The following is an 18,086-nucleotide window of genomic DNA, read 5'->3' as shown; positions in this document are numbered from 1 at the left end:
CCCGAAAACCCGAACTGGTTCTATACCCGAAACCGGGTATTTAAAATACCCGATCTGTACCCGAAAATTACCCCTAAAAAGTGCAACATTTTAAAAAATCCAATCTATACCTGAAAAATACCCGGAAAAAACCCCGAAAAAGCCCGAAAATAGTGTTTTTTCCAATACCCAAAAATATGGTATTCATATACCCGGTTCTATACCCAACCCGATGCATAGGGTATGGTTTTTAGAGACAATATCCGAGCCGACCCGAGTATTACCGATTCCTAATTTTTCAATACTCTATCATACTCGAATCCGGTTTAATACCCGAAACTGAGTATTTGAAAAACCCAATTGTGCACCTCTATTCCTAGGCACAACATTTTCAAAGCAAATACAAATAAACAAACAACCGAAACAAGTATTAGTCAAAGAAACAATAAAAAAAGTTAGGCCGACTTACTTTCTTTCTTTCATTCATTCATTAATGGCTGGAACATGACCTCCAAATCCACGTCACACCCCCAGGTCTACCACATTCTATATATAAATAAATATCTACAATATTAATTTTATATATTTTGTATTGAATTGAGCTGTATCAGCAGAGGAAGAGCTTCTGTTCAATGGAGGATATTTTGGATTCCGTACCGCTCCATTAAAACCTTGACCTAGTCTTATTACGTCATAATACTCAACGGACTAAGGATGATGTTGACGTTGATGCTGATGATTCGTTTACGCTTCGTTTTCACCTTCCGGATCTTCGAAAACCGATCGCTGTAAGTGCTGCCTGTTATTATTATTATTATTATTATTATGCCTAATTTACCGAACGAATAATTGTAGCTGTTTTAAGTTAGGTTATATATGTATAATGTAATGCCTAAATTACGAAATGAATAATCGCATTTGTTTGAATTAGGTTATATATTTTAATATCTGTACTCTGTATTGGTAGCAGCAGATGAGCTTGACTAGCTCGTTTCGACTTACGTGAGATCGAGCGAGCTCAGCTCATGAGTAGTTTTTTCAAGCTAGGGCTAGGCTTTGTCTTATTGATGATTAACTTATTAATGTTTTTTAGTTGCTTTTGTTTATTTTGGGAAAGACCTTAAACGTGTTGCCTAAGTTACGGAATGAATTATCGCACTTGTTTGAATTAGGTTATATATTTTTTTAATGTTGAGATTCATTGATTTAAATGTATGTACTCTGTATTGGGTGCGGATTAGCTCCAGCTCAGCTCATGAGTAGTTTTTTTCAAGCTCGGGATTGATCATTTACTATTTATTAATTAATTTACTTATATAGGTTTTTAATTATGATTTTTTTCTATATCGAGAAAAATCTTAAATGAGCGTACGCTCAGCTTGAGCTCGGTTGTGAAGTGTGAAATTAATACGTAGAAGCTTTAAAGAAGTGAAAGTAAAATTTAAAGTTTACAAGGCTAGTTAAGGTTCGACGAGCCTGAACAAGCTTTCCATGCAAGGCTCTAGCTCAGGCTTGATAACTAAACAACCTTTATTTGAGGTGCAGGCCGACGAGCCTAAATGAGCTTCCCATAAAAAGGCTCGAGCTCTACCTTGAAAACTAAGCGAGCTTTATTTGAGGCTCGGGCTTGGCTGAAGCTCGAAAAAGCTCAGCTCGTTTTGAGATTTTTTTCAACTCCGTTTCAAGTACTCGGTTGGTTTGCACCCCTATAGCAGATTCGTTGAACCTAAATCGAATTATGTTTTGAAAAATTTAATCATCTGTGTAATTGTGTTTCTCTTTGATTGATTTTGTTTCTGTGTTACTTAATTTTGTAAATTGAAGTTAAATTTGTTAACATGCTTCAGAAATTTGTAAAAACAAGAGAAGCTGGGGAGTTTCTTAGTGGTGCTCTGGCTGGGGCTATGACGAAAGCTGTTCTTGCACCTCTAGAAACCATAAGGTTTGCGATATCCACAAATTATATTATATCGTCAAATTCAAATTATAAGATATAGTTTTTCAATTTTGAAGCATATAATAGATTTGTAAATGTTATGCAGGACGCGAATGGTGGTTGGCGTAGGGTCAAGAACAATATCCGGTAGTTTTTTAGAGGTAATCGAAAATCAAGGGTGGAAAGGGCTTTGGGCCGGAAATGCAATTAACATGATACGAATTGTTCCCACACAAGCAATTGAACTTGGAACGTTTGAATGTGTTAAACGAGTGATGACAACAGCAAAAGAAAAATGGAGTCAAGAAGAGTGTCCAAATGTGCAAATCGGTCCGGTGAAACTAAGTTTCTCTCTCTCTCGTGGCTCTCACCGGTTGCCGTTGGTGGTGTGGCTGCAGGGATTGCCGGCACCCTTGTGTGTCATCCTCTTGAAGTCTTAAAGGTAATAGCTTTAAATAGTAAAACATTAATTGTTTAGATTGATGATGTGTTTTTGTTGGTTAGTAATTGACTTATTTTGTTTCTAACAGGATCGGCTGACCGTGAGTCCAGATGCTTATCTTAATTTGAGTATTGAGGTTCAGAAAATGTATAAAAATGGCGGGATTGGTTCTTTCTATTCGGGTCTTTCTCCAACATTGATGGGCATGTTGCCATAAAGTACTTGTTACTATTTTATGTACGACACTATTAAGAAGTCTTACTGCACAGCTCAGAATAAGAAATCTTTAAGCCGTCCCGAGATGTTACTAATTGGCGCTCTTTCAGGTATGTTTGTCCGTACTTAAGATTAGGTAATCAAGATTATTCTAGTGAAAACCTATAATTTAAAACTAATTTTAATTGCGATACATGATTCGATTCAGAACAATTAATTCAAGAGAGAGTAAAGAATATACTTTTTTGTCATTATTGTAAAGGATATAGGAAATTATTGTAGTTGATAGAAAACAAACAGTGTTTTTAGAACAATTAATTTAAGCGAATGTACTTTTTTGGTCATATTTCCTAGGGAGAATTAGATTGAAAACGTATCAAATTTTCTATTTTAGGTAACCAGATTTATTTTATTATCTCTTTTGTATTTTATGGTCACCAACTTCTGTTTCTTATTCAAGATATTTACTTTAAATATTTGTTTTTCAATGTAAAAGTTTTTTTTACAAGTTAAGTGACTTCTAAAGCCAAACATACAAAAATGTTAAAACTTTTTAAAAGTTGGTTATTTCTAATTTTCTATTTTAGCATATAATTTTGTTTTGCTATGTTATACAGTAACCAACTATTGTCTTTCATCTGAGATATTAACTTTGGATTCTTGTTTTTTGATGAAAAGTTGATTTTTGTTTTTTATATGCTAATCGTAAAACCGACATACCAAAATAGTAAAACTGTTTAAAAGATGTTGGTTACCTTAAAACATAAAAGAAGTTTGTTATCTCACATTTTTAAGTTTGTAAAGTCTATTACATTTTTTGTGCAACTTGTTCGTTTTACGTTAAATAACCCTAATCTGTCGAAGAATCTAACACTTTTGTTATTTAATTATTACATAATGTTTTGATTATAGTACGTTATCTGATTTTATTAATTTCATACCATATTATTGGAAAACGCAGTGCAAAACATCGTGTCATAACCTATTAACTTATTTTAGGTTTGACTGCAAGTACAATAAGTTTTCCTTTAGAGGTGGCAAGAAAGCGGCTAATGGTGGGAGCTCTGCAAGGAAAGTGCCCACTGAACATTGTGGCTGCATTATCGGAAGTTATTAGAGACGAAGGTTTTGGTGGATTATACAGAGGATGGGGTGCGAGTTGTCTGAAGGTGATGCCATCATCCGGTATCACATGGATGTTTTATGAAGCATGGAAAGACATATTGGTTGGCGACAAGGATAAACAATGATAACATAATAATAATTTGTTCGAGGCTTCAACTGTTATGCGCGGTTAGTTTGAAATGTTAAGAGATAATACCTGTACCTTTGAATTTTGTTAGGGAAGCAAGTGGCGATTGTCACTTCATTGCTTCTTGTTTTTTTAGGACAATAATCATTTGTTTGTTTTTTATTTAAGATGTAATATGATTTAAGTTAAGATGCAATATGATCAAAATGAGTGGTGTACGTGGTCCGTTTTGGGTTCATGCGCGCCGATGTTTAAGCATAAGAAAATTGATCGATTTTGTTGTTACGTATGAGTTTGATTTAATGTATATATGTGTGGGTAACTTTGACGTTATTTTATTAATTTCGTGAAAATAACGTTAAAAGTGGCGGAAGGTTAATCAAGCATTATGTGCGTTGATGGTCGAAAGACAAAGGTACATGCACCAATCATTGGGTGTCCCAATGGTTGAGTGTTATGTGTCTTATGTCCAAGGCTTGATGCAAAACTACTATCGAGCTGGGGGTCTTACTGGAGCAGTCGCTCTATTCCTATGGGGATTTACTGAGTATGATGATGATGATGTATTAGTTTGATTTAATAATTTTACTTTTGGAGAAGTTTTTTATCGAAAAAAAATTGGAGAGAAGTTTAATATAACGAATTCTAAGTAGGAAACTAGAAAGATGATTAATCTGTGCTTCGTGGTGGAATCGTGTATTTTTGTAGATCATAATCTAGGTTAAACATTTAACAAATAACGTAAGCAATTCTAAAGTACATGGGCAAAATACGTTTTTTTTTTCTTTTTTAATTTAGCAGTTTCTACACTTGCTATGTCCACAGATAGATTTGACACATTAGTTAGTAGGACCGTTGTCTAGTACTCATTGACATGGGAATCTTTGAAGGTGACAGCTAGTACTCATTATCGTGATTGCTTTATAACAAAACCGCCATCTAATGATCACCAATAATCACTACAAGAACATTTCCCATCCTCAAACCGATGAAACCGATTATTATCCCTCACGATAATCACTCTCCCACAACATTTTGACATAAACTTTATCGCAGTATGACAATCACCACAAATACGCAAATTCTTCATAATTCTAATCGGCCTGTTATCCTTAAACGTTATCAAAGCAAACGCAATGGCTAGTCGTTCACTATGATATCTTATCGACATATTCTTCTCTTCATCACCGACTTCTCTCAACACGTAACTAGTATCCGCAACATAACCAACTTTCACCATCTCATCTTCCAACTCCGCCAACTTATCATAAATCTCACTCGTTCTAAAATGTCGTCTATCTCCCGCAGCAAAAGTATGGACGATATTACCCTCCTCGACCCAACTTAACCCCGTTTCCTTTTTTACCCCTACGTCCCTTAACATCTTCCGAGCTCTAGCTGCATCTTCATACCTCCCAGCAGCAGCATACGCGTTCGATAACAACACGTACATACCCGAGCTTACTACTCCTAACTCAAACACTTTGTCAGCAGCATAAGCTGCTAACTCGGTATTTCCATGAAGTCTGCATCCGGTCAACAACGCACCCCATACGCATTCGGTCGGCTGCATTGGCATTTCCTTTATTATCAAAACCGCGTCTTGCACTTTATTAGCGCGTGCCAGTATATCCACCATAGACGCATAATGCTGATCAGTCGGTTCGATTCCATATTGTTTCATTAAGTTAAAATAATATCTACCCTTGTCTACTAATCCCGAATGACTACACGCGTAAAGGGTACCTAAAAAAGTAATAAAATTCGGTTTCACGTTACACGTTTCCATTTCGTTAAACAAATCAAATACTTTCTCCGTATGCGAATGCTGCGCACACGCCATAAGCATCGCATTCCACATACCCAAATTCCTAACACGTATCTCGTCAAACACACGGTACGCCAACTCAACAACACCACATTTCGAATACATCGAAATCAACGAACTCCCAACAAAGCAAGACGACCCGAAACTCAACTTCAAACACAACCCGTGCAACTGTTTCCCGAGCCCAAGCCCCGTCGTGTTCCCACAAACGCGAATCACACTCGTAAACGTAAAATCATTAACCTCAAATCTTTCACCCAACGCTCGCTTAAACAACCGCACCGCCTCGTCATTCTCCCCTACCTGCGCATACCCGTAAATCATCCCGCTCCACGACACCACATTTCTCACAGGCATTTCATCGAACACGTGGCGTGCATCCGAAACGGACCCGCATTTCGTGTACATATCGACAACCGAGCTCGCCACAAACACATCCCAAACAAACCCAATCTTCAACGCAAAGCAATGAATACTCATACCCACATCACATCTGTTTAAAATGGCACAGGATTTAGTGGCACTAGGGAAGATATGATCATCTGGGTGGATACCAAGACTGATCATTTGTTTGAAATACGTTAAAGCAAGAACTGGGTATTCGTTTTGGGTGAAAGATGAGATGATTGAGCTCCAAGTGGTGGGTGATTTGATGTGGGTTTGTTCGAATACTCGTTGTGAGTGAATTGGCAGCTGGGTTTTGGAGTAGAAGTTGATTAAGTAATTGGAGATTAGTGGGATTGATTGGAGGTTTGCTTTGATGATGTAGGCGTGGAGTTGCAGGCCTGTACGGAGGGTTTTGGATTTGGTTGCAGTGAGAAGAAGATTGCTGATGGTTTTGTAGGTTTGTTCGAAGGTTTGAGTTTGCAGCATATTGGCGGGAGAAATAGGATGTATGGGTTGTTAAATGTTAAGTATTTAGGTTATGTTTTAAATTTTGGGCTTGTAACTGGATCCGTAATTTAGGTAATCCATTTGTCCCGCCAGTCTAGGTGGAAACCCATAACCGGGAGAAACATATGCTTAATCTGGAGCAAATTGTTGCAGGTGAGACTCGAACTCGCAATGTCTTGTAAGGAAAGTTATGAGGTTAATATTAGACTTGTTGACAAATATACACAATTTTTTTGAATGGTCAACGAATCCTTCAAATAAGCTACTGGTTACGCTCGCCTTCGGATCCAGGGAAAACCCTCACCTAAGGCCAAGGCACGCGAACACTCGCCGAAGGCACAATAGTGCGGTGAGATAAAACGCGTTTAATTTGAGGATCAAACTAGTGAACGCCACCTACTCGCCTAATCTTCCATAATTATTTGATACGGCCGAAACTAAATATAGGGGCAGGAGTCGAACCTGAGTCACATGAAACATCAAGTCTTTTTTTTTTATCACTCCACCACAAACTTATTGATGTCTAATATACATTATTGATGTCTAATATACACAATTTAACAAATAAAATAAAACTAGATGTGGAATGATGTGGATAAGAATTTCAATTTTTGTAGCCAGTTAATTATAATTCTTCGGTTCTCAAAAGACAACCTAAAGATTGTGATTGGTTGCTAACATCAAATATATAAGAAAATAGAAAGTTGTGAGCACCACATTGAACCAATAAGATCTTCACATAAAATAGCAAAGACCCATAAAAATTGAAATTGAAGAGTAAATTATGTGAGATGCACAGACATTACATTTTAATATATAGTTAATGAGATGTGTTATATAGTATAATTACTATTATTATTAACAAATTTATTTGTAATTATGATAAGATTTTTTTTAAGACCTTGGAGAAAAATCTCCATCTTCATGGATGGACTTTAACATTGACAATGTCATATAAAAGTTAATTTCGGTTTGCATATTCGTGAGGTTATCATGAGTGCTTTAGAGTAAACGTTTTCAATTGCAACCCATCTTTGCTCAATGGATACAAAACACTCGCACTTTGACACCTAGTGCAACGACAAGCGCCAATTTAGTTTATAGTGGAGGTTGTTTAGTAGCCGTCGGCGCCAACCGTCAAGGTAGCTTTGTTACCTATTTCATTAAGAACCGTGGATTCTACAATACATCTAGCTCATGCATTTATTTATTGTCTTATTTATATGATGTTTCAAAATATAAAATAAAACGTATGCTTTAAAAAGTGATGAATGTGAAAGAATCGAAGTAGTTTTATCTATATCAATAGTCACCAATTGATATAGATCTAAGGCTGAATGTGAAACAAACGAGTTTAAAGATCTAAGAGATGTAAAAGAAACCAACTCAAAAGAATACCAGTACAACCGCTAGTTGACTGCGATTGAGTAAACCGGGATTGTTTTACTCGAGCACGTTTAACTAGCGGTTGTACTGGTATATCACCATACGCCAAACATGCTTTAGATGTTGGATACAAAATTCCAAGAATACATTTCTAATATAAACCTGGTAACAGAATACTTAACTGTGTACTACAAAAGGGGAGAACGACATATTTTGCAGACCATGCACCAACTACGACTACAGGAGTTATGCGGTATCTAGCACATCATTCGGGCTATCTCTTCTCCAGCAAAACTTTGGTGAGCACGTCGCAAACAAAGACGAATTTTCAGCAAGAATATACAGACAAAACAAGCTCACTCCTGTTGCCAAGGTAACAACAAATCAGATGCTAAGCTTGCATATTGCACATGATAAATTTCCAAAAAAACCGGCACAACAAGAGTCGGTCAACTAAAATAATTGGTCATCACTGTGTGCGTGTGTGTGAGAAAGAGAGTGAGAGGGGTGAATACATACCAGCATAAGCAACAGTAACACCTGATACCACTCTTCCCAAAGCAGATAGCATATAAAGAGTGACAACCACCTATTACAAATGAGAAACAAGATTATAACTTATTGTTGATCTTGAGTTATCTTTCTAAAAAAACAGTAAACACAATCAAGAAAAAATAACAGACTGAATGATTTTGTAAGCTGTGTCCATCACTCCATCCAATATTAAAGACTACCAATTAAGTTGTAAATATTTTGTGTGTTATATAATCATTTGCTTCATTGGCTAGTATTGTGGAAACTATATCAGCTATCTCTAGAACATGATTTACTATAAACAGTTTTGTAAACACGATGAGTTCAAGTTAGTTAGATAAGTATAGTTTACAACCAGTCTATGCTTCATTAATGTTGTTACTTGTTAGTACCATTTCTAATATCCCTATTATGATTTTCTAGCAATTTTCCTACTTAATACCCTCAAATCCTCAATATAACCATAGCCCTAATTCATTATCTCTTAACCTGTCACAATTCCACACAAACTTAAGGCAATGGCTTCCTAATTGACAAACAATGGTAAATCATATGCAGCAGAACACTATATCATTGTGTTATTATAAAAAAAGATTTCCAACTGCAGCAACTGTTGATCAGTGATTACCTTCAGAAACAGGCGTTTGTCATGACCAGTTGCAGCAACCCTAAGAACAGATTCAGTAGCACCAACAGTATTAGCCAAACACGCAAACAAAACTGTTTGCAGTATCCTGAGATATCTGCCACTCCAGGGGATCCACAGGCACTCTGCAAAATCATAGAACACAAATCAACCAGACCTCCAAATCAGAAACGACAACTACTAGGGCTGTAAACGAACCGAACGTTCAAGGAAGTTCGTTTAACCGATAAACGAACATGAACAAAAAATTTCGTTTGGATAACTAAATAAACAAACACGAACAGAGGCCATGCTCTTTCATTTGTGTTCGTGAATGTTGATAATGTGCCTGTTAACGTTCGGTTACGACTTACGACCGTTAATGTTTGTTATCATTAAAAAATATATATGAGCATTATGTGATTAATTTATACAAATTAACATACAAATATGAATGTTAAAAATAACACCAACACAAACTTGGTAGCTGGACCTAACCGTTGACACTGACCATTCTCAGTTAGCACTTAACCAAATACAATGAAACATTGTTTGTGCTCGTTTGTTAACCTTTCACGAGCAAGTTCATTTCCTTAACGAAGAAACACGATCAAGAAAGTGAGAAAGCTCGGACAGTTGGGCGTTCGTGAACCATTCGCCTTATCCAATAAAAGCTTAACGAACAAACATGAACAAGGCCTTGTTTAGTTCGGTTCGTTTACAACCCCAAATTATGTTCGTTAATGCTTGTTAAAAATATATGAGCATTACGTGATTAAATTATATGTAAAATTAGCATGACCATTCTGGTAGCTGGACCGACCCGTTGACACTTAACTATTCTCAGCTAGCCAAATCAAATAAAACATTCTTTGTGTTCGTTAACCGTTCACGAACAAGCTTGTTTCCTTACTAAACGAACACGAACAAAAAAACTTGGTTCGGTCAGGTGTTTGTTGACCGTTAGCTTATCTGATAAAGGCTTAATGAAGCCCTAAATTAAAGCACACATTACGTTAACAAAAGAATAAAACCTAAAACTGTTATCAATACAAAACTAAATCACTAACACATCTCCGTTCCTTAACCGTTCACAAACAAGTTCATTTCCTTAATAAACAAACACAAACAACAAAACTTCCTTCAGTCACGCACTTCACGTGAACTGTCGTCCGCTTGTCCAATAAAAGCTTAACAAAGCCCTAAACTAACACACACTTCACGCTAACCAAAAAAAACCTAAATATTCGTGTCATAATAATTGTTATCAATACAAAACTAAGTCATTAACACGTATCCGTTGCTGAGTGTGAAGCCACTCTTGTGGTTTGTCAAAAAGCAGCAGCAGAAAAACAGGTGTGAACCTGCAACCATGTTTGCAGGCTGTCAAAAGAAGTGGTTGAAGACACTGTGTGTTATCTGCAACATTAATTTCTTTGTTTGACAAATTCATATTTAATTTCTATATAAGAGATTGATCTTGTATCAGTTTGATTGTACCGATCAGAGACATTCAGCCACCTCCACCGCTCGTCCGCCACCACCGCCTGCTCGTTTTCTTGAGAGATCGCCGGAAGAAGGAAATTAATTTATTGTGTTTGCTCAAGAAAGGAAATTATTGAAGTTTTTTTTTTTTGGAGTGTTTTGTCTGCTCAAGAAGAAGAACACGTCTCTTTCTTTCTTGTTTTTGTCAAAAAAGCCAAAGGAAAGTCAAGATTCTTTATTTTCTTTCCACCAAGTCCAAAAGTTTCACATTTTGACAAAAACCACCCCTCAACCATTTAACCAAGATTTCATCAAATTCCATCCATCGCCGTTAACTCACGCAAAAGATAAATTTCTTGTTTCAGTTGTTGCTTCCGCTCGTATATAATTACCACTTAACAGTACGAACCTGTTTGGTTAGTAATAATTTGATAATTTTTTAAAAATGGCTGAAGACGGTAAAATCAAGATTGATAAATTTGATGGAACCGATTATGGACTTTGGAAGATGCAAATTGAAGATTTATTTTATCAGAAAAGTTTGCATTTGCCTCTGTTAGGCGTACAGCCAGATGACATGTACGATGAAGATTGGAAGTTGTTGGATCGACAAGCCTTGGGTGTAGTTAGGCTTTCATTGGCAAAGAGTGTTGCGTATAACATTGTCAATGAAACAACTACTTATGGAGTATTTAAGGCTTTATCCAACATGTACGAGAAGCCGTCCGCTTCCAACAAAGTGTTCCTCATCAAACAATTGGTTAACACCAAGATGAAGGAAGGCATGTCAGTTACCGCTCACATAAACGAGTTTAACTCGATTATCTCTCGTTTAGCCTCAGTTGCAGTAAAGTTTGAAGACGAAGTACAAGCGCTCCTCCTTTTATCATCTTTGCCCGACAGTTGGTCAGGCACAGTCACAGCTGTTAGTAGTGCATCCGGCACTATCAAACTCACCTTCGAGAGTATTCGTGACTTGATTGTAAATGAAGATATCAGACGGAGAAGCAACGGTGAGACTTCTAATTCTAGTTCTCTATTGCATACAGAAAGCAGAGGAAGAAGAAACGAAAGAGGACATAGTCGAGGCAGATCAAAGTCCAGAAGAAGGAGTCAGTTAAAGTACAGAAAAGACAGAAAAGACATTGAATGTTGGAATTGCAAAGAAAAAGGTCACTTTAGAAGCCAATGTACAAACCCAGCTGCAAAGAAAGAAGTAAACAGTGTATCCTCAGAAGAATTAGGTGATGCTCTCATCTGTTCTGTTGAAGATTCAGTTGAATCTTGGATTATGGATTCGGGTGCTTCTTTCCATGCTATCTCATGTCCAGATATGGTCAAGAATCTACGAACAGGTAACCTTGGTAAAGTTCGTTTAGCAGATGATAAAATGCTTGATATTACAGGCATTGGAGATGTAGACTTAAAGACCTCATTAGGAACTATATGGACATTGAAAAATGTCAGGGTTATTCCTAACTTGAGGAAAGTTGATTTCAGTTGGTAAACTGGATGATAAAGGGTTTAATGTTCACTTTGGGGGGTGGACAATGGAAAGTGATCAAAGGTAACTTGGTGATTGCCAAAGGAAAGAAGAAGAAAGGCACTCTATACATGGCAGAAGTTTCTGCCGAAGGTGTTCACGCAATGACCACCAGTCCGAGTCCATCAAATTTATGGCATAACCGACTCGGACACATGAGCGAGAAGGGATTGAAGATGTTGGCTCAGGAAGGAAAGTTTCCAGACTTGAAGAAAGTGGAAACTAAATTTTGTGAACCTTGTGTTCTTGGAAAACAAAAGAGGGTTACTTTTGTGAAGACAGGGAGGACACCGAAAGCTCAGAAGTTGGAGCTTGTTCACATCGGATGTATATGGACCAACTTCAGTTTCATCTCTAGGAGGCTCGAGATACTATGTTACCTTTATTGATGATTCAACACGCAAGGTATGGGTATATTTTCTTAAACATAAATCTGGTGTATTTGATGCTTTTAAGATATGGAAATCTGCTGTTGAAAATGAAACTAATTTGAAGGTAAAATGCTTGAAGTCGGACAACGGTGGTGAATACATAAGCAAGCAGTTCATTGACTATTGTGCCAAGGAAGGGATAAAGATGATAAGGACAGTCCCTGGAACTCCTCAACAGAATGGTGTAGCTGAGAGAATGAACAGAACATTAAATGAAAGGGCTAGAAGCATGAGGCTGAATGCCGGGTGATGCCCAAGACATTCTGGGGCAAAATGCAGTTAACACTGTAGCTTACTTGATCAACCGGTCACCATATGTTCCCTTGGGTTTCAAATTACCAGAAGAAATGTGGCAAGGAAAGGAGGCGAGTCTCGAACACTTACGAGTCTTTGGTTGTAGTGCTTACGATTTGTTAGAAAGTGGTGAAAGAGACAAGCTAGACTCAAAGTCCAAGAAATGCACATTCATTGGTTATGGGTCAGAAGAAATGGGTTACATGCTTTGGATAATGAAGGCAGAAAAGTAATCAGAAGCAAGCATGTCGTCTTTAATGAAAACGAATTATACAAAGACAGAAACACCAATAGACAAGAAGTTCAGAAAGAAAGTGTTGAGTTTGAAAGTGAAAAAAGAAAAGAAGCTTCAGTCGACATTCCAGAAAATGGGAATGAGTCAAGCGACAGTGGAAGCTCAGAGGATAACGCCAGTAATGATTCTGAGGAAGAAGAAGTAGACAGAAGTTGCTCCTCAAATTCCAGAAACACCTCAAAATCAACCAAGAAGATCGTCTAGAGCCACTAGACCGCCAAACCGGTACTCACCATCAGTCAACTACATTCTTTTGACTGAAAATGGTGAACCTCAGTGTTACTCTGAAGCTATGGGGTTGAAAGATTCATTGCAGTGGGAGTTAGCAATGAAAGATGAAATGAAGTCGCTTGAGAAGAACAAGACCTGGCACTTAACAAAACTTCCAGCTGGGAAGAAGGCTCTTCAAAACAAATGGGTTTTCAGGGTCAAGGTATGAACATGATAGTACCAAACGGTACAAAGCAAGATTAGTAGTCAAGGGTTTTCAGCAGAAAGAGAGGAATCGATTTCAATGAGATATTCTCTCCAGTAGTGAAAATGACCACTATCAGACTTGTCCTCAGTATTGTAGCAACAGAAGGCTTGCACCTAGAGCAACTAGATGTCAAGACAGCTTTTCTACACGGTGACCTAGAAGAAGAAATCTACATGACACAACCAGAAGGTTTTCAGGTTAAAGGTAAAGAAAACTTGGTGTGTAAATTGAAGAAGAGTTTGTACGGTCTGAAGCAAGCGCCCAGACAATGGTACTTGAAGTTTGATAACTTCATGGGAAGAGTTGGTTACCAGAGATGTGACAATGACCATTGTTGTACATAAAGAAGTTCAAGGGTTTCTTATATCATTCTACTACTCTATGTAGATGATATGTTGATTGCAGGTTCAGACATGACAGAAATCAAGAAGTTAAAGAAGCAAATGTCTGAAGAGTTCGAAATGAAAGACTTAGGTGTCTGAAGAGTTCGAAATGAAAGACTTAGGAGCTACAAACCAAATACTCGGGATGAGTATTTTCAGAAACAAAGAAGATGGTTATTTGACACTCTCTCAAGAGAAGTACATTGAGAAAGTGATAGAGAAATTCAGCCTTAAAGATGCCAAGATTAGAAGCACACCCTTGGGAAGTCGCTTTAAGCTTTCCAAAGATCAGTCACCTAAATCAGAAGAAGACAAAGCAGAAATGGCTAAAGTTCCGTATCCATCTGCAGTTGGTAGCCTCATGTATGCAATGGTATGCACGAGACCAGATATTGCTCATGCAGTGGGAGTTGTTAGTCGGTTTATGTCTAATCCGGGTAGAGAACATTGGGAAGCAGTAAAGTGGTTGCTAAGATATTTAAAGGGGACTTCAAAAGTGGCATTGCATTTTAAGGGGAAAGATGTTATTATGGGGAAAGATGTTATTCTGAAAGGCTTTGCAGATGCAGACCTTGGTGGTTGCAAAGAATCATTCAAAAGCACTACCGAGTATGTCTTTACAGAGGGAGGCACTGCGGTAAGTTAGATGTCTAAACTACAGAAAAATGTTGCTCTTTCAACCACTGAAGCAGAGTATATGGCAGTTGCTGAAGCAAGCAAAGAGCTTATATGGTTGAAGAATTTTCTCAACGAACTTGGCAAGGAACAAGATAATTGTGCACTATTTTGTGATAATCAAAGTGTAATTCATCTTGCAAAGAATCCCTGTCTTCCATTCGAAGACGAAACACATACAGCTGAGATATCACTTCATCAGAGACAAAGTTAGTGATGGTACTCTGAAGTTGAAGAAGATCAAAGGAACCGAAAATCCGGCTGATATGTTGACTAAGGTTGTCACCTTAGAGAAGTTGAAGCTTTGCATAGCTTCAACTGGCCTTCAGGATAATTGAAGAGAAGGGCGGGTAACTAGGAAGATACTAAGATCAGAAGTTTCTTACAGAAATACAGATACACAGTTGAAGCACAGGTGAAGATTGTTCCGTGGCTTCAAGTGGGAGATTGTTGAGTGTGAAGCCACTCTTGTGGTTTGTCAAAAAGCAACTGCAGAAAAACAGGTGTGAACCTGCAACCATGTTTGCAGGCTGTCAAAAGAAGTGGCTGAAGACACTGTGTGTTATCTGCAACATTAATTTCTTTGTTTGACAAATTCATACTTAATCTCTATATAAGAGATTGATCTTGTATCAGTTTGATTGTACCATCACCAAGTAATAAAACCTCCTAGTTACCGAGAGTGGACGTAGGTCAGAGCCGGACCGAAACACTATAAATCTTTGTGTTGTTCTTGATTGTGAGTTGAGTGGTGTGAGTTGTGTTCGTGTGTGACCCGTTTGATCCTAACATCCGTTCCTTAACCGGGACAAGTTCACTTCCTTAACAAACGAACACGAACACCAAAACTTCTTTCCATTACGCGTTCGTTAACACTTCGCTTCTCCAACAAAAGCTTACCGAAGCCCTAAATTAACGCAAAATCACTAACACGTATATGCTCGTTAACCGTTCACGAACAAGTTCAAGTTCATTTCAACAACAAAACTTCATTCAGTTACGCGTTCGTGAACCATTCGGTCGTCCGATAAAAGCTTACCGAAGCCTTAAGCTATCACACAAATAATATTAACAAATAAAACCTAAAAAATTGTGGGAAAATGATATTAACAGAAACGGAAACGGAAACACATACTGAATGTTCATCTGACGGAACAGTAAGCCGAGAATAGCGAGTGAGCAAATGAGGACGATGATGACGTCAGAGGCGAGTGTAATTAAGGTGGAATTACGAAAGGCGCAGTGGTAGTAGACTAACGTAGCACACGTCATGACGATTAGTGGTTTGGCTTTGCCTATTACTACTGATGATGATGATCGTAACTCCATGTTATTATTATTATTATTTCTTCTTACGTCGTCGTTTTCAGTTACTCCGTTGGTGGTGTTAAGTTCGTCCATGGCTGTAGTGTGATTAAAATTGGTACTGTGACATTGATTGATTGATTGATTTATTAGGTTTTTTTTGTGTAGGTGGAAATTGGAACCTGGAAGAAAGTTCTACTTTTTGGGTTTTAGTAATTGCAAGTAAACCCCTCAAGTATAATATTTTGCGGGTATCGGCGGTGAAACCATTCGATCAACTAATTAGTCTATTTGTGCTTTGCGTTGGTACTCGGACGTGAAACCATTCTAATTAGCCTATTTGCGTAATTGAGTGTTGTGTTGGTACTCGGTCTTATAGTTCTTTTATCTCTATTGAATTACGTTTATTTAGAATAACCATAAATTAAATTAAAGTACAATAAATAAAATTGATGAATGTTCTTTTAATTAAGTTTATGAAAGTTGGGAAGATGTTGTATACTTGTATATTGGTTTTGTCATAGTATGGCTCATGAGTTGAAGGATTCATAGCAGAGAAGAAAATTTATGCAATATAGTTATTACTCCTCACATAGTAAATCTTTCTTTAAATATGTTTACTGGTATTAGGCTAGTGGCGAAGCTTGGTCGGAGATGCCGAGGGAATCGGACGAAAATACACATTAAAAAGCCGTAAACGGAGGGGGCCGGGATCAAATTTTCGGTTTGAAAACGGGTAAATTTACACAACGTATAAAAATGTCGGACAAAAACCGGTAACTTTACATTAACGCGCGAAAAAACGGAGTGGGCCGGGGCCACCCCTGGCCCCAACTATACTTCGCCAGTGGTATTAGGTGATACTTGGTTCAATTATCCAAAACATGCATGCGTGTTTACTCGAATGCTACTAGCTAGTAAACATATTCTACTTTTTATTTCCATTTGTTGTTATAGTAGAAAATATGTTTGAAAATCCCTTGGCATGAGTTTTAATAATCTAACAGGTATACTCAATATAGGTTGGTGTGAGACAGTTTTACAATCATTTAAGAGATTTAAGATTATCAATACACACTCTTAGGGGGTGAAAACAAGTTGAGCTACCTGCGTGCTACTCGAAACTGGGCTGATAAAAAAACTCAAAACGACCCTAGGTTTTTCGAGCTCAAAGAGCTTTTTTGAGCCCAAGCCTCATAAAGCTTCTTTAGTTATCGAGCCCGACCTCAAATCTTGTATAGGAAGCTGAATCCCATCAGGTACATCAAGCCTTAATACGCGTTGTGTATTTTAAAGTTTAACCTCTTATTGGCTTCTATGTATTAATTTCACACTACACACCCAAGCTCGAGCCAAGCTTTGGCTTGTTAGGTACGACATGCTCATCAGGGTCACCTCTACATATAGAGTTGTTCAACACACACAAACAATTATATCATCCACCATTTATTCATATTAATAAGTAAACAAATAATAATGATAATAATAATCCAACAGTAGCATCAACATAGTAACCTACAAGCGGTTCTGTTCTCTGCTTTATTTCAACTCTCAAGACACAAAATGTCCAAAGGATGCAGAAATAATTATAGCTACACAACACAAAATGACAATAAACAAACAAAACATCCTTTGAAAAATAAATAAATCAACTATGCACTGAAAAACAACACACCTTCCCCGAAACCGACTTGAGAAATGAAAATCGCCACTCGTTTTCATCATCAAATAGCTTGATTATTACATGTTCTTTGTTCACCGAGTTTCATCCTCAAGGTTGCGGAAACCAGAAGTAAGGTCTTCATTTAGTTTCTTGAATTTCCCGATGAGAACATCTTCACCTTCAGCTGGATCTTCAAACTTCTGAGACCTGTTATAATTCAATTACCAGAGTGATTGATTAATTAATTCAATTACCACAATACGAATGAATATTCAAATGCAGTTTCACTTACACTAAACGGTAAAATAGATCACCCAACCGATGCTTGATCAGTGAGTAAGTGATCTTCTGGCCATCCATTCCGGCTCCTCGCTCTACAGCCTGTTTTAAAGGTGTTTATAAAAGTCAATGGACGATTCACAGTCTAACTTGGGTTTGAAGT

At 37.4% G+C, this 18,086-nt stretch overlaps 1 long non-coding RNA gene and 3 pseudogenes across 3 annotated transcripts; 1 reads left to right on the top strand and 3 right to left on the bottom strand.

Annotated features, from left to right (window-relative positions):
* Positions 1–593: 593 nt before the first annotated feature.
* LOC143597996 (putative mitochondrial adenine nucleotide transporter BTL1) lies at positions 594–3,942 on the top strand (annotated as a pseudogene). Its single transcript, XR_013147027.1, has 5 exons — positions 594–767; positions 1,827–1,921; positions 2,022–2,357; positions 2,446–2,683; positions 3,573–3,942. The product of XR_013147027.1 is annotated as a putative mitochondrial adenine nucleotide transporter BTL1 (transcript).
* An 816-nt stretch (positions 3,943–4,758) lies between these two features.
* Positions 4,759–6,533, bottom strand: LOC143597995 (putative pentatricopeptide repeat-containing protein At5g52630 pseudogene; annotated as a pseudogene).
* Positions 6,534–7,896: 1,363 nt separating this feature from the next.
* Positions 7,897–16,107, bottom strand: LOC143597998 (reticulon-like protein B22; annotated as a pseudogene). Its single transcript, XR_013147028.1, has 4 exons — positions 15,812–16,107; positions 9,096–9,238; positions 8,453–8,522; positions 7,897–8,295 (listed from the first exon to the last, which is right to left on the bottom strand). The product of XR_013147028.1 is annotated as a reticulon-like protein B22 (transcript).
* A 1,304-nt stretch (positions 16,108–17,411) lies between these two features.
* Positions 17,412–18,058, bottom strand: LOC143597994 (uncharacterized). The gene is made up of 2 exons (XR_013147026.1): positions 17,937–18,058; positions 17,412–17,851 (listed from the first exon to the last, which is right to left on the bottom strand). It is a non-coding gene; the product is annotated as an uncharacterized LOC143597994 (long non-coding RNA).
* Between the last annotated feature and the right edge of the window lie 28 nt (positions 18,059–18,086).

Source organism: Bidens hawaiensis, unplaced genomic scaffold (assembly GCF_021521415.1).
Source record: "Bidens hawaiensis isolate Kalapana, Puna unplaced genomic scaffold, B.hawaiensis_p1.1 tig00049400_1, whole genome shotgun sequence".
Taxonomy (NCBI): domain Eukaryota; kingdom Viridiplantae; phylum Streptophyta; class Magnoliopsida; order Asterales; family Asteraceae; genus Bidens; species Bidens hawaiensis.
Note: the sequence above shows the minus strand (reverse complement) of the source record. Positions and strands in the feature narration are given on the sequence as shown.